This window comes from Epinephelus lanceolatus, chromosome 19 (genome assembly GCF_041903045.1).
Source record: "Epinephelus lanceolatus isolate andai-2023 chromosome 19, ASM4190304v1, whole genome shotgun sequence".
Lineage (NCBI taxonomy): Eukaryota > Metazoa > Chordata > Actinopteri > Perciformes > Serranidae > Epinephelus > Epinephelus lanceolatus.
The window spans coordinates 27,309,602-27,322,544 of NC_135752.1; the positions used below are offsets into that span (position 1 = coordinate 27,309,602).

Here is a 12,943-nt window from a genome sequence, read left to right on the forward strand (position 1 = left end):
GTTTATTTTAGTTTCTATTTTGTTCTGTTTGGTTTCTTAGACAGAAGTTTAATTGAGTTAAAATGTTCAGTTTGGCTTGTTTACTCTTTTTAGTTGGTTTTAGTGGTTTAAGTTTTACTTTTTTTGACCCTGTATTTGTGGTAATTTGATTAAACCCAAATTTATTCTGAATAATCATCATGTCATGTCCTTTTCAGACAGGTACACAGTAATGCAGGACCTGCTTTAAACCTTCAGCATTTCAGATTAATAATGAGTAAGTTGTTTTCAGTTTTCAGTTGTGTCTTATATTCTTCATCAAATTTACAATCAATCCAAATTACTACAAACAATGTTGGAACCTTTGGGCCCCTTGGAGGGCAGCTGCCTGCTTTGCACAGTTGGTATTCCAGACCTTAGTTTGAGTTCAGCTTGGGTTTGTTGAGACAGATTCAGTCTGGTTCCTTTGAATTTACTGAAGTTTTTCTATGTGTGATGTCTGCAGTTTACTGTATATTTAAATATGTTTATGCTTAGTTATATTTAGCTTGTGTCTCCCAGTTAGGTTGGTTTTGGTGATTTGCAGGTCAATGAGGAGGGAACGACAAGGTTTAAAGGGGGCTAAATTTGATTGAAAGGGTCAGGCATTTAGGGTACACACTTGTGACCAACTTTTCAAGCTTTAGTGTGGAGTTTACCCTGAGCTTTTTTGGAAAGATCCAGTTTTGTTTCTTCAAGGTTTGTGTAAAGTTTTGGTTGTAGTGGTAAAGTTTAGTTACTTTCACCTTTGGTTTATTTTAACTCAAATATGTTACAGTTTAACTTGGCATGATAGTCTCTAAAAAATAATGGATGCAGCCGCAGTGACAGGACCCTGTGGTTTGTGGACTCCTGTTTTGAAACCTTTAGTTTCACCATATTGGATTTTTGCAGCTAGAACTACCGTATTTGGACGAGAGGGTGGAGCTGACCTTAATTGTCACAGCTAGTTTGGTTAGCATGGTGCATTTACAGCTATGGTTAACTATACAATGCTAATGATATTTTTCACTTGCAAAATTAGGCTAAAAACCATGAAAACAAAATAGAAAAACTGAACATCTGACACAAAAATGTAGTAGTTTAGCTATTTTAATCTTGTACTTGGGTTTAGTTTACTTTAGGTTAGTGGTTATTGTTATTGTTTCTCGTTGATTTAGTGATTTGTACATCATTGCAGGTTAAAACTGTGTTAAATTTGGTGTTTAGCTCTATCACTGTGGTAATTCCCTGACTTTTTATCAGGTCAGACCTTTTGTTCATGACAAAATACCTGGAAGTTATTAGATATATCTGGTGATATTCAGGTATATTCACAAATGTCTTTGAATGCTCGGTGACAGAATCTGCTCATTTCCTCTCCTCCAATCAGCTGACTGAATACCTGCTCCCCTCCTGTGGCGAGCATGGTTTCAGTCCTCCGTCTTCAGTATCTTTTGGTGAAACCTCACAACTCCGAGCCCCCTTGTCACCACTAAACAGCCCTTCTCTCCTCTCCGCGGTCGGTCTGTGACGTCGGTGAGGTGTCGTGTGTTTCGGCGCTCGCTCCCACACCTGTTCGCTCGTACCGGCAGCGATGGCGGCACGATCGCAACCACCGAGCCTAATTACCCAGTCCTTAAAAAATAAAGAGACAGAGAACGTCAACCAGCCTGCCTGGCAATTACAGCGGCGCTCAACACCTCTCCGCAACAAACACCACTCCAATTAGAGGCAGCCAACTTATTCTGGGAGGCGGCAGTGTGTGTGTATGTGTGTGTGTGTGTGTGTGTGTGTGTGTGTATTTATGCTTGTAAGTGCAAGTGTGTGACAAGCTAAACTGTTTGGGGAGTTTAATGTCGGCATTGAAACTTGTGTGTTTGTCTGTGGTGTGTGTGTCAAATGAGGGGTAAAAGTGTGTGTGTGTGTGTGTATGTGTGTGTGTGTGTGTGTGTTTGTGTGTAAGTGGCTAAAGTGAAGGCAGAAGAGGTGTGTTATATGAAAATCTTGGCTGTTACTTGAGAAGACGAAGGTCTGGGAATCAAATGTGATGCTGTGGGAGCAGCTGATTCCACCCACGTCTTCGTCCTCTTACCCTCCTCTTCCTCCTCACTGTCTTTGCCCCATCACTGTTCGTATCCCTCCTTCTGTTCTTTATCCTAACCTTCCTCCAAGTCCTCACTTAATCCTTTTTCCTCTTCTGCCTCATTTTCTTACTCTCATTCTTTAACCTTACTTGTAACACTCACAGTCACGTTTAGACATTTTGTTGATTGATGTCTGTATATATATCTGTGTTATAGCACAAACAGGAAATGCTAGAAGCTGATGAATCATAACATTTTGTGGTGCAGTGTCTCCAGAATGTAATAGTTTTAGCTTACGATATAATGTTATTCAGATTAAAGGTAAACCGGGCTCAGGTGCTCACGGCTAGCACCATAGCAATATTACACTTCTTGCTGACTTCACCCAAAGCATGATGGGAACACTGAGGGCTGGTTTGTTCAAAAAACTCTATTGACAGCTGTCAATAGAAATATTTTAGTAGAGTAGAAGACCACTTTATAAGAAGGATCTTGGTCCACTCCTGAGTGGACTCAACTATTTTTGTTTAGGTTTTTTTGCCAAATGAAAGCATGAATGAAATTGCTAAACTATATTTCCTTTTTAATATTCTGTACTAAGACCATTTGTTTTTTAAACTGTATAAGAAATATAGGCTACGCAAGGCAAGTTGGTAACTATTGCAACAACATGGCAGTTCATAAGTGAGTGACAAATTGATCCGACAAAACCATAATATTATAGTAGAAGATAGAGAAAGATCAAGCTTTGATCAGGCCCAAGAAAAATCTGACCTGACTCGACTCGAGCTTGAACCATGGCAGCACTTTTGGGCTGAAGGCCCAGTTTCACATATATAGTTATTATGCAATGGTTGATGGTTTTTCAGGTCCAGCCCACTTATAATAATAATAATCAGTGGAGAGGGAAGGGGAGTCTCTGATGTCTTTAGGGAGTGAGTTCCAGAGGGTTGGAGCAGCATTGGGAAAGGCCCTGCTCCCCCAAGTGCCGTGGTTATCAAATTGGGCTGCATGTGGCCCCCGAACTAAAATGAGTTTGACACCCCTGGTCTGAAAGGTTCTGATTGTCTTTAACGACTTATTCGAGAATTTGTAATTTGTTGAGGAGATCATTCTGGGCTGAATTTCACAATTCAAAATGTTCTTTTCAAACTTCACTGTTTTGATTAGCCGATGTATTTATGTATTTACCAGCTACAGTTACTAAAGTCAGTGCAGTAACAGACATTTGTGACACAGGGCGCTCTAAAGTTAGAATATACCATTTAGAGCACCAGTGGTAGAGGCTGTGGGCACTCTGTCTTAGCCGATGCAGTGCAGTGCCAAGTGAATTGAAAGTGAAACTTAACTGTTAGTTAATTCATATAGAAGCAGGAAAATCAGCGCAAACCTGACCCGAAACAAGCCCGTAGGAATGTTGAGAAACTGCAGCCAAATTTTGAAGTTTCTGAGTAGCCTTAACAATAACAGTACTGACGTGTAGTGGCTCTGCCCTGCTGTCGATAAAAAGTGATGCAAACCAAGCACTACGTTCAGATGGGTTTTTTTTTCCTGCGTTCTCTGAGAGATGGATTTTGAAGAGGAAGGCCCTAAAAAGAGAAATAAGAATGGAGAAAGAGGAGGAGGAGACAAGATAAAGATGGAGAGGAAATCACACATTGTTACTAAAGAAGATGCTATCATACATTAGATCTTTTTTCACACACAATGCATTTCTTTTTCCCCAACATCAAAACAAGACTTTTATGAGATGTAACAGGAATTTATCAAGGTTATTTTAGCATACTCTAAATTAAAAATATCCTGTTTCCTCCCCGTCCTCATCGTATGGTTCCTCTTTTCCCTCCATTTTTTTCTCCTGCCCTTTCTTCCCACCTGGAACAACACAGATTCGCCAGTTTCTTGTATATTGTCTTCGTATGGCGTCACAGTCTCTTTGTTAAAGGTGTTTAATGTACAAATGTGATGCGAGTTGACTTGCCAGAGACACACTGAACCTTCACACCACAGAGATCAGCGGGTTAAACCATCTGTTTCAGAGTAAGGGGTGGCATAGAGGAGAGAAGCAGCACGATGGTTCATCCCGGCTTTTGTTTTATTCTCAGTCTTTGGCAGAGCCGGCACCGGAGTGGCACTGCCAAGTCCCTGTGTGTGTGTGTGTGTGTGTGTGTGTGTGTGTGTGTGTGTGTGCGCGGAGAAGATATATTTTCCAACCAACCAAACCCCCCCCCCCCACCACCTTTTTTTTCCTCACACACACACACACACATACTGACATACGTGCACAAACACACACACACAGACTGTAAATTGTCTGGAACACCCCTAGTGCCATCTGGTCTTGTGACGGGCCAGACAGAGTGTATGTGTGTGTGTGTGTGTGTGTGTGTGTGTGTGTGTGTGTGTGTACTGTAAGTGTGTGTTCATAGAGAAAGAGAGAGAATGGAGAGAAAAAGAGAGAAGTGTGCATGCATGTTAAGATTGTGTGTGTGAAGATGGAAAGATGCTGACCCCTGTTGAAGTGCCCTTGAGCAAGACACTGACTCTCTACCACCTTCAGTAATACATCTCTATAGCTGATCCTGACCTTTGACCCCTAGTGTGATGGATTTCTTTTCTGATCAGTTTTGGCACCAGAGGATTCCTTTTGATTGTTTTGAGCTGCTGGAGGCTGGAGATTTGAAAGGAAGTCTCAGTAACAGTAGTTTCATTTGCTCTTTTTTAATTTTCTTAATTTGTTTTTAACATTTAATCCTTTAAATTTGATTTTGAGTGATCGTATTATTAACATTTCATCATATATCTTATATTTTCTTAATATTTTATTATTTAACATACTGGAGCGTCAGTGATAACAAAAGACAGTTTTGCTTAAGAGAGGAAGGAATGGTTTGGCAGTGGTTTTGTGCCACCAGCTTTTAACTGAACCTCTTACCGTGGCAGTATTAGTGCCTTGCTCTATAGATTTGAACCTCTTGCTCTTAGGATTTGAACCTCTCATCCTGACAGTATAATCGCCTTGCTCTAAAGATCTGAAACTCTATTCCTGGCAGTATTAGTGCCTTGCTCTATAGATTTAAACTTGTAACTCTGGCAGTATAAGTGTCTTGCTCTATAGATTTGAACCTCTTGCTCGTAGGATTTGAACCTCTAACAGTGGCAGTTTTAGTGCCTTGCTATTAAGATTTGAACCTGTAACACTGGCAGTGTTAGTGCCTTGCTTTAAGGATTTGAACCTCTAACCTTGGAAGTATTAGTGCCTTGCTTTAAGGATTTGAACCTCTAACCTTGGAAGTATTAGTGTCTTGCTCTAAGGACTTGCACCTCTCACCCCACCAGTGATAGTGCCTTGCTGTTAAGATTTGAACCTCTTATTCTGGCGGTGTTAGTGCCTTGCTGTTAAGATTTGAACCTCTAACCCTTGCAGTGTTAGTGCCTTGCTGTAGGGATTGAACCTCTAACATGGCAGTGTTAGTGCTTTGCTCCTAAGATTTGAACCTCTAGCATGGCAGTGTTAGTACCTTGCTGTAAGGATTTGAACCTCCAACCCTGGCAGTGTTAGTGCCATGCTGTAAGGATTTGAACCTCCAACCCTTGCAGTGTTAGTGCCTTGCATGTGGGAACTGAGCTACAAACTGTGAAGCTTTCATTGATAAAATAGTGCATCTTGGCAAACACACACAGTGAATGTAGAAAGGAAGGAAAGCTGATGAGAGGAAGATGGGTCAGATCTTGACTCTGTGTATGTGTGTGTGTGTGTGTGTGTGTGTGTATGTCCGCTGAGACATGTGGGTTGACCTGAGGAGACCAGACCTCTTCTTCCTCATTGGCTAAAGGACATCTGGCAGTCTGAGTGTGTATGTGCGTGTGTGTCTGAGATACCACATTGATCTCCCCTCTCACATTCCACACTGTCAGGACTCTGAATAGCGAGAACTCCTCACTCCAAACATTTCTCTCCCTCTCTCTGTCTATCCTCTGACTTTCTCACTCCCTCACTTTTTCCTCTTTTCATGTTTTTCCATTCTTTCATTCTGTTCTTCTCCCGTTGTCCCTTTAACTCTTTTCCTTCTGTCTCGTCCCACTCACTTTCACTCCCTCTGTTACTCTACTTAAAACTCGATGTAAAACTGCCTTCTCTTTTCATATTTTTTAAAATACAACAATAACACAGAGCTGATACCTGGACCACGATTAGTGTTTGCTTAATAGTGAACATCCACATCAACATTTAAGAGTGAACTTGAGAGTGAACTTGAATCTTAGCCACACACCTTGAATATTACTCATCAGACATGTATGCTCAGCTTTTGAGAATGTGATGAACCAAGAGACCAGGGAGACTTGTATCCTGACATGCAATTTGTTCACTGAAACTTGAGACTTGACTTAAACAAACACGAGGCTTGCCTTGGATTTGTCTTTAATCATTTGATTCTTGACTTGGACTTGAGAACTGACTTGAACTTGTCAACAGTAACTTAAGACTTTATTTGACACTTGTTCTGGCGACAATGAAACGATGACAAGCAGTCCCTCTAGGATTTCGTAGACCTTTTTTGGGATTGTTGTGGCCTTATATGCCTGACTTCACAGAATCTTTTCTAAAGCTTTGCGATGTTTTAAGGCATGATTTTTAGGGCTGCCCCCAACTAAGAATTTTCCTTGTCGACCAATGGCTAATGGGTGGCTAAGTGGCTAATGGGCATGTAGCTACTTCCATGTTTCAGATGATACGTCATGTTTGTAGTCGACCAATGAAGATGAGTTTACATATCACCTTGGGTTCGTCCTTCACCTTCTCAAAATGATCCCACACTTTGGATTTCCTGCCCGACACGTTATTAACTAGCCTGTGGAATAACCTCAGGTACCAGCCCTGGAAATTAACCTGACTCCTGTCTGACTGCTGAGCATGGCCACTTCCTGTGTCCTTTCAAATTAAATTCCCACATGGTCCAGTCATATAGGTTTTAATTCATTTTGACAAGGCGCAGCTCCTAATAGAGTTTCAAGTTTGTTTGTTTTTTCAAAGTGACCAATGAAATCTTGCCGACTAAGCCCTAATTATTTTGCAACGAAATTGCAAAATAACAAGTGAAAATTGCAAAAATAGTTGCAGTTTTTTGTGTATAATTCATTGAAAATCAACGGCAACTTGTTCCAGTGAGAATTTAACTGTTCTGAGTTTGTGATTTATGCTACACAAATGTTACTTTTATCCATATTTAATCTAACCCACCTTGATTCTTTTAGCACTTGCTGTAGATCTGTAACAGCCCCTGACATGGTGACTTGTCTTACCAGTTGTTGTTTATCCCTGCTTTCATGCAGAACATCAAGGAATTGCCATGCCTGGGCTTTAGCATTAGTTTTTGTTGGTATATTTGTAGCAATGTTTGTGTGGCACAGAACCAAGGAAGTGAGTTTGGTGATGTACAGGGGACTGCTATGACTGGTGTAACTCACAGGAAACAATGATGATTGGTCAAATTTGCAAGGTCTAACAGAAGTCACAGGTATTGGTGAAATTTGCCTTTATTGTTGCGATCACAGCCCTTTTGTGCGGAGTTTGCACGTTCTCCCCGTGTCAGCGTGGGTTTAGTCTGGGTACTCCAGCTTCCTCCCACATTCCAAAGACATGCAGGTTAATTGGTGACTAAAGTGCTGTAGGTGTGAATGTGAGCGTGAATGGTTGTCTGTCTCTGTGTGTCAGCCCTGTGATAGTCTGGCAACCTTTACCCCACCTCTTGCCCAATGTCAGCTGGGATAGGCTAACAGAAGAAGCACTTACGGAAAATGAATGAATAAATGTTGCAATCACAACATCCTGGAGGGGCTGAATTAGCCTCTGGGGGCAATGGCCAATAATTTGGGGGTTCCGATGTAGCCAGTGGATATCCGGGCCAAGATTTCCTCTTCGTGTGCCGAATATTGTTTAAATGGACTTCATTCATGTTGCGCTTTTTCTTATCTCAGCAACCACTCAAAGCATGTTACACCATTCAACCCATTCACACACACATTCATACATTGTACATTGGTGGTCTAGGCTACCATAAATGGTGCCACTTGCTTATAAGATAATCATTCATGCACACTCACACGCAATTTTGAGTTCAGTATCTTGTCCAAGGACTGCAGGGGCCAGGGATCAAACCACTGACGTTCTGATTGGTAGATGACCGCTCTACCTTCTGAGCCACAGCAACCCCAGTCCGATTTGCAGTCCAATTAGCAACTTGAGACAGTTAACATTTTGGTTAATTTTTATAAACAGATGAATGCATATTAATTAGTACAGAAAGCTAGTAAAATGCTAAATCATTGTCAGACGATAGACAGTGGGCTCTGAAATTGCATTTTTGGCCAGTGTGTTCGGCGGCTTTTGTTCTACACACAGACAGTTTACCTGCAGGCAACAATAGCCCACGCAAACGTGATTGGTCAATGCTACTCAGACTACAAATGTAAACCAAAATGCTTCCGATAATAAAATCTTGTCTCGTTGCCGTCAGATTCTGCATACAAATGCGATATCTGTTTGAAGAGATCGTGTCTTGAATTACTCAATACGTGACTTGGGACTTGGTCTGACAAACACAAGATTTGACTTACTATGACACCTTGAAACATAACTTGGATTCGCCTTTAAAAATGCCCACTTAATTTAGACTCAAAATGATGTTTTCTTATGGCTGCACCATGCTAAATTATCCATGCATCACAATGAAATGTTAATTGAAAAAGTTGATAATTACTGTTTTGCATTTTAGGCTGTTTGTCTTATTTGTCAGCTTTGTGTCTGCAATAACTTCAGGGTGAAACCCTCACTTCCACACAGTGTTTTTAGCCTTTGGTTAAGAGGACGTTAAAGAGGACATTAGTTTGTTTTTGTTTTTTTTTCCCTCCCCCTAGACTTTCCTCTTTTCTCCCATTTTCCGGCCTGCTGCCTGTTGGATGGCCATCCTTCGACAGCTTGAAGCCATTTGAAGGACCAATTATCCAATAAATGCGGCTTTATGAAGTTGTTTCCCTGCTGCTGTGTTCTTGGAAGGCAGAGGTGTATATCAACAAGATTTACTACACTGGAGCTTGAAAAGAAATAACCACCATTATGGAGAATGTGACACCTACTTCTGCAAAACAAACATAAACACATTTGCATTATTGTGCTTTATGATGTTAGTTGCCAAATCAAATCAGAAGTCAGTGGTTGGGGGAAAAAAATAAAAAGAAATGTTATATATACACCACATTGCCAAATGTATGTGGACACCCGAACATTAAAGTGCATCCATGTGTGATTATTGAACATGTCATTCCAAAACCACAACCATTAATCCGCTGCTATAACAACCTCCTCTCTTCAGGAAAATGCTTTCCACCAGATTTTAGAACCTGGCTGCAGTGATTTGTTTCCATTTAGACACAAGAGCATCAGAGTGGTCCAACTCTGATGTTGACTGATAATAACTCAGTCGGTGTTCCTGTCTTATCCTGACAGCACAGTTGCTATAAGAAAATGTTGGCATTGTATGTTTCAGCAAACCATGGATGCATTACAGTACATTTGTATATTTCATAGATATGTCAACATTTCTAAAGTGACAAAGTATCTTTGCTGCCTTTGTCATCGGTAGGTGGAGGGGATGGTGGATGTAGTGCCATGTTGGTCAGACACCTGTCAAGCTGCAGACTACTGTTTGAGACAACCAACAAAGCCGATTGTTTTTTAGCGAGTTATGGCGACATGATGAATTATATTCACGCCAGGGGTGTGAAACTCATTTTAGTTAGGGGTCCACATACAGTCCAATTTGATGACAAGTGGGCCGGACCTGTGAAACCATCAACCATTGCATATGAACTAGACCCCCTCTCTAGTTATTATGCAATGGTTGATGGTTTCACTTTGTATTAATACAAAGTCACAGTGTTTATAATGCGTCTGTTCTGAATACGCTGGCTTATGTTGGTTATTGTCATTTTTGTGCTGGTTTATAGTTTCTACCTTTAGTGAGGTTGCTGTAACATTTTTGAGACAAGCTGTGTTTTCTCACACAGTTCAGGATGTATGTGCCGTTGGTATTTATAATAAGTAACAATTACATAAAGTATCAAAGAGAGATCTGTGAGAATATTGTAATAGTATATAGATATCGTAGGTACAATCAACTCGTAAGTACATTCTTCTGAAGGGCCAGATGAGATCCTCCGGTGGGCTGGTCGTTTGACACCCCTGATATACGCTAATTTACCACGCGAACCTGACCCGACGTTAGTAGGACTTAAAAGAAGAGAGGATGGACTATTATTCTCAATGTTTGTGTAAGTTATTAACAGCTCTATCACCTTGGATTGGACCCCATCACGAGATGCAAAGCAAGTGCTTTATATCACATGCCAGCTGTGGCTAACCGTTCACACTTAATTTAACTTGTTCCTTTTCTTTGTTGGACAGGCTTGACGGGAGGGTCAGTGACCACGCTGAGGACACTGGCCTCATCCGAGTCTGATACTTTCAACTTCCTTTCAGTTTCCTCCACCAGGTTACAAGTGAAAAAACAAAGCAGTTAAATACTGATTTAGATGTCGGATTACCATGAAAACAATTGAAGTTCCAAAGCTTCAAACCATCTGGGTCAGCCCTAGTTTCAATGTATCCACTACATAATAAGGTAAAAAGGTAACACATTTAGTGGATTGAAAGTTCTGTGCAGGATGGTCAGGTGTCCTTAACACCAAACTGAGAAAATTATTTCTTTATGGACCAGACTTTGTGCACGGGAGTATTGTCATGTCACAGTCTTAGCTCCAGACTGAAAGTTTGTGGACAAAGTGGTGTTCAATGAAATTTAGGTGATGATAATCATTTTAAAGTTTAAGGTTTTTTTTTAGGTTTCAGTGATCCATTTGTCCATTTTAGTTTGGGAGGTCTTCATTAGACTTCCCCATGAATCACACCACTATTTTTCTGAACAGATTACTTTTTCTATATAACACCACTCGGTTGTATTTGTCTCTTGGCAACGTATCCTCATTCAATGCACAAACAACAGTTTGTATGATATCCAGTGAATTAGCCCTACAAATTGTGTCATCACGCTATGTACTTAATGTAAAGTTATGTAGTTGCGTATGTTACAATGTCAAGTTACATAGGTTAGGTTTAGAATAAATAACATGGTGACAACGTACCTTGAAATAACTGAAAGTTAGTGTTGTTTCACATGGGACACAAACAGCATTCTCCTGGGGGAATGACCTATGTTTGTTTGAACCATCCACCACCCCAACCTGCTTCCTTTTTCAGACTTTCCCTCTTCATACTACTTGCTTTTTTACTCCCCTCATGGGACTGGTCATGTGATCGCAGCTTTCATGATGACATGGGTTATATACGATTTCTGGCGCATTAATTTTTATAGGTATACATATGAACAGTGCATGAGGAGAGCCTGCTCTTGGAAACATCAGCTGATTAAACATACAGTGAGGATGTACATATAAGGGACTATAGAGGTTTTTCTTTTTTTCTCTTTTTCCACTGGCGTAACTCTTTCAGACAGAAGGCTCTGGGTGCGGCCAGAGGTTTTAAATACTTCAGTCCCGACTGAGGAAGCAGAACTAATTGCTTCAGTGACTCTGTAAGAGGGGAGGCAAGGCGAGACCAGGGGTCTGTCACTTCAGCGTGTGTCGGATAATAAGTCTGTGAGTGTGAACTGCGTGTATTTCTGTGTGTTTGAACAGTGAGATTTGATTGAGACAACCTTGTTGCCCTAAATTAATCACTATTTTTACCTCCCTTTGGGAAAAAAATAGTATCATCTGTGTTTTAGGAGCAGGAATCTGGAACAAAGATCAGTAAATCTTCAGTATGAGGCACAGCCATATTTTCAGGAAAACACTCCCTGTTTCCTCAATTAACTGTTTCCTTCACTGAATGAGCGATTAGGCTGTGAGAACTGCAGAGTCTTTACCTTTTCTGGTGAATAGGATGTACCCTGAACTTAAGAAATTACTTTGAGTTTAACCTTTACCTGAACTTGGAAAAGACAGTCAGGATGAAGAGTATGTGGTTTTGGGCTCATAACATAACAAAAAGAACTCTTATGTTGTCGTTTTTTTATTGAACAGGTGTAAAAAATAGAAATGCGAAGTGGAGACATTGTGGTTTTAGCAGCAGTTAGTGTTGGAGCTATTGATCAGCACTCTTAAAAGTCCTTAAAAGGATGGACTAGCTTGTTAGCTAATGAGACTTTTGTAGTGCTGAGTCACCATGATGTGTGGTTGTTGGTCAACTGATCAAATCCGTCTTCTGATAAAACCAGGATGTTTTCATTTCTGACTCTACCTCTTTTACAATCAACAATTGTAGTGAGATAGCTTTGGAGGTCATCAGGGCATCTTTGGCTCCTGTCACATTTTACTCACTATGGCCTTGTTTTAAACTGCAGTATGTAAGTCCTGCACCTCTATGGAAATGGTGTAATTATGGCTAGAAGGAGGGAGAACTCAAAAATGTACATAATCAAAGAAAACTTTATTTCTACTTGCAGTATTATATTTGACAGTATGGCTCTGTTCTGGGGCCTCTCTGCCTTTCCTTGGGCCTACGCAGAAAGCCTCTTCCATGCACCTCGGTGGAAAGCCTAAGGCGGAGAGACCAAACCTCCTTGCCCTTCCATGCACCTACACGGAAAGCCTAAGACAGCCAGAGCAGCAGCAAAGACCCCCAGGGAACAGAGCAGAGCAGCATCAATGACAAACAGAAATGACATTGATAAGTCAGACACAACATGAAAAGGAGGAGCTGGGGTGGAGCCGGGTTGCAAAGCGGCTTGCAGAGGAAGCAG

General features: G+C 40.9%; 1 protein-coding gene across 13 annotated transcripts in view; it reads left to right on the forward strand.

The window, feature by feature from the left end:
• Positions 1–12,943, forward strand: part of tcf4 (transcription factor 4) — a 305,044-nt gene that overhangs the window by 16,886 nt on the left and 275,215 nt on the right. The gene's annotated exons all lie outside the window — the stretch shown is intronic.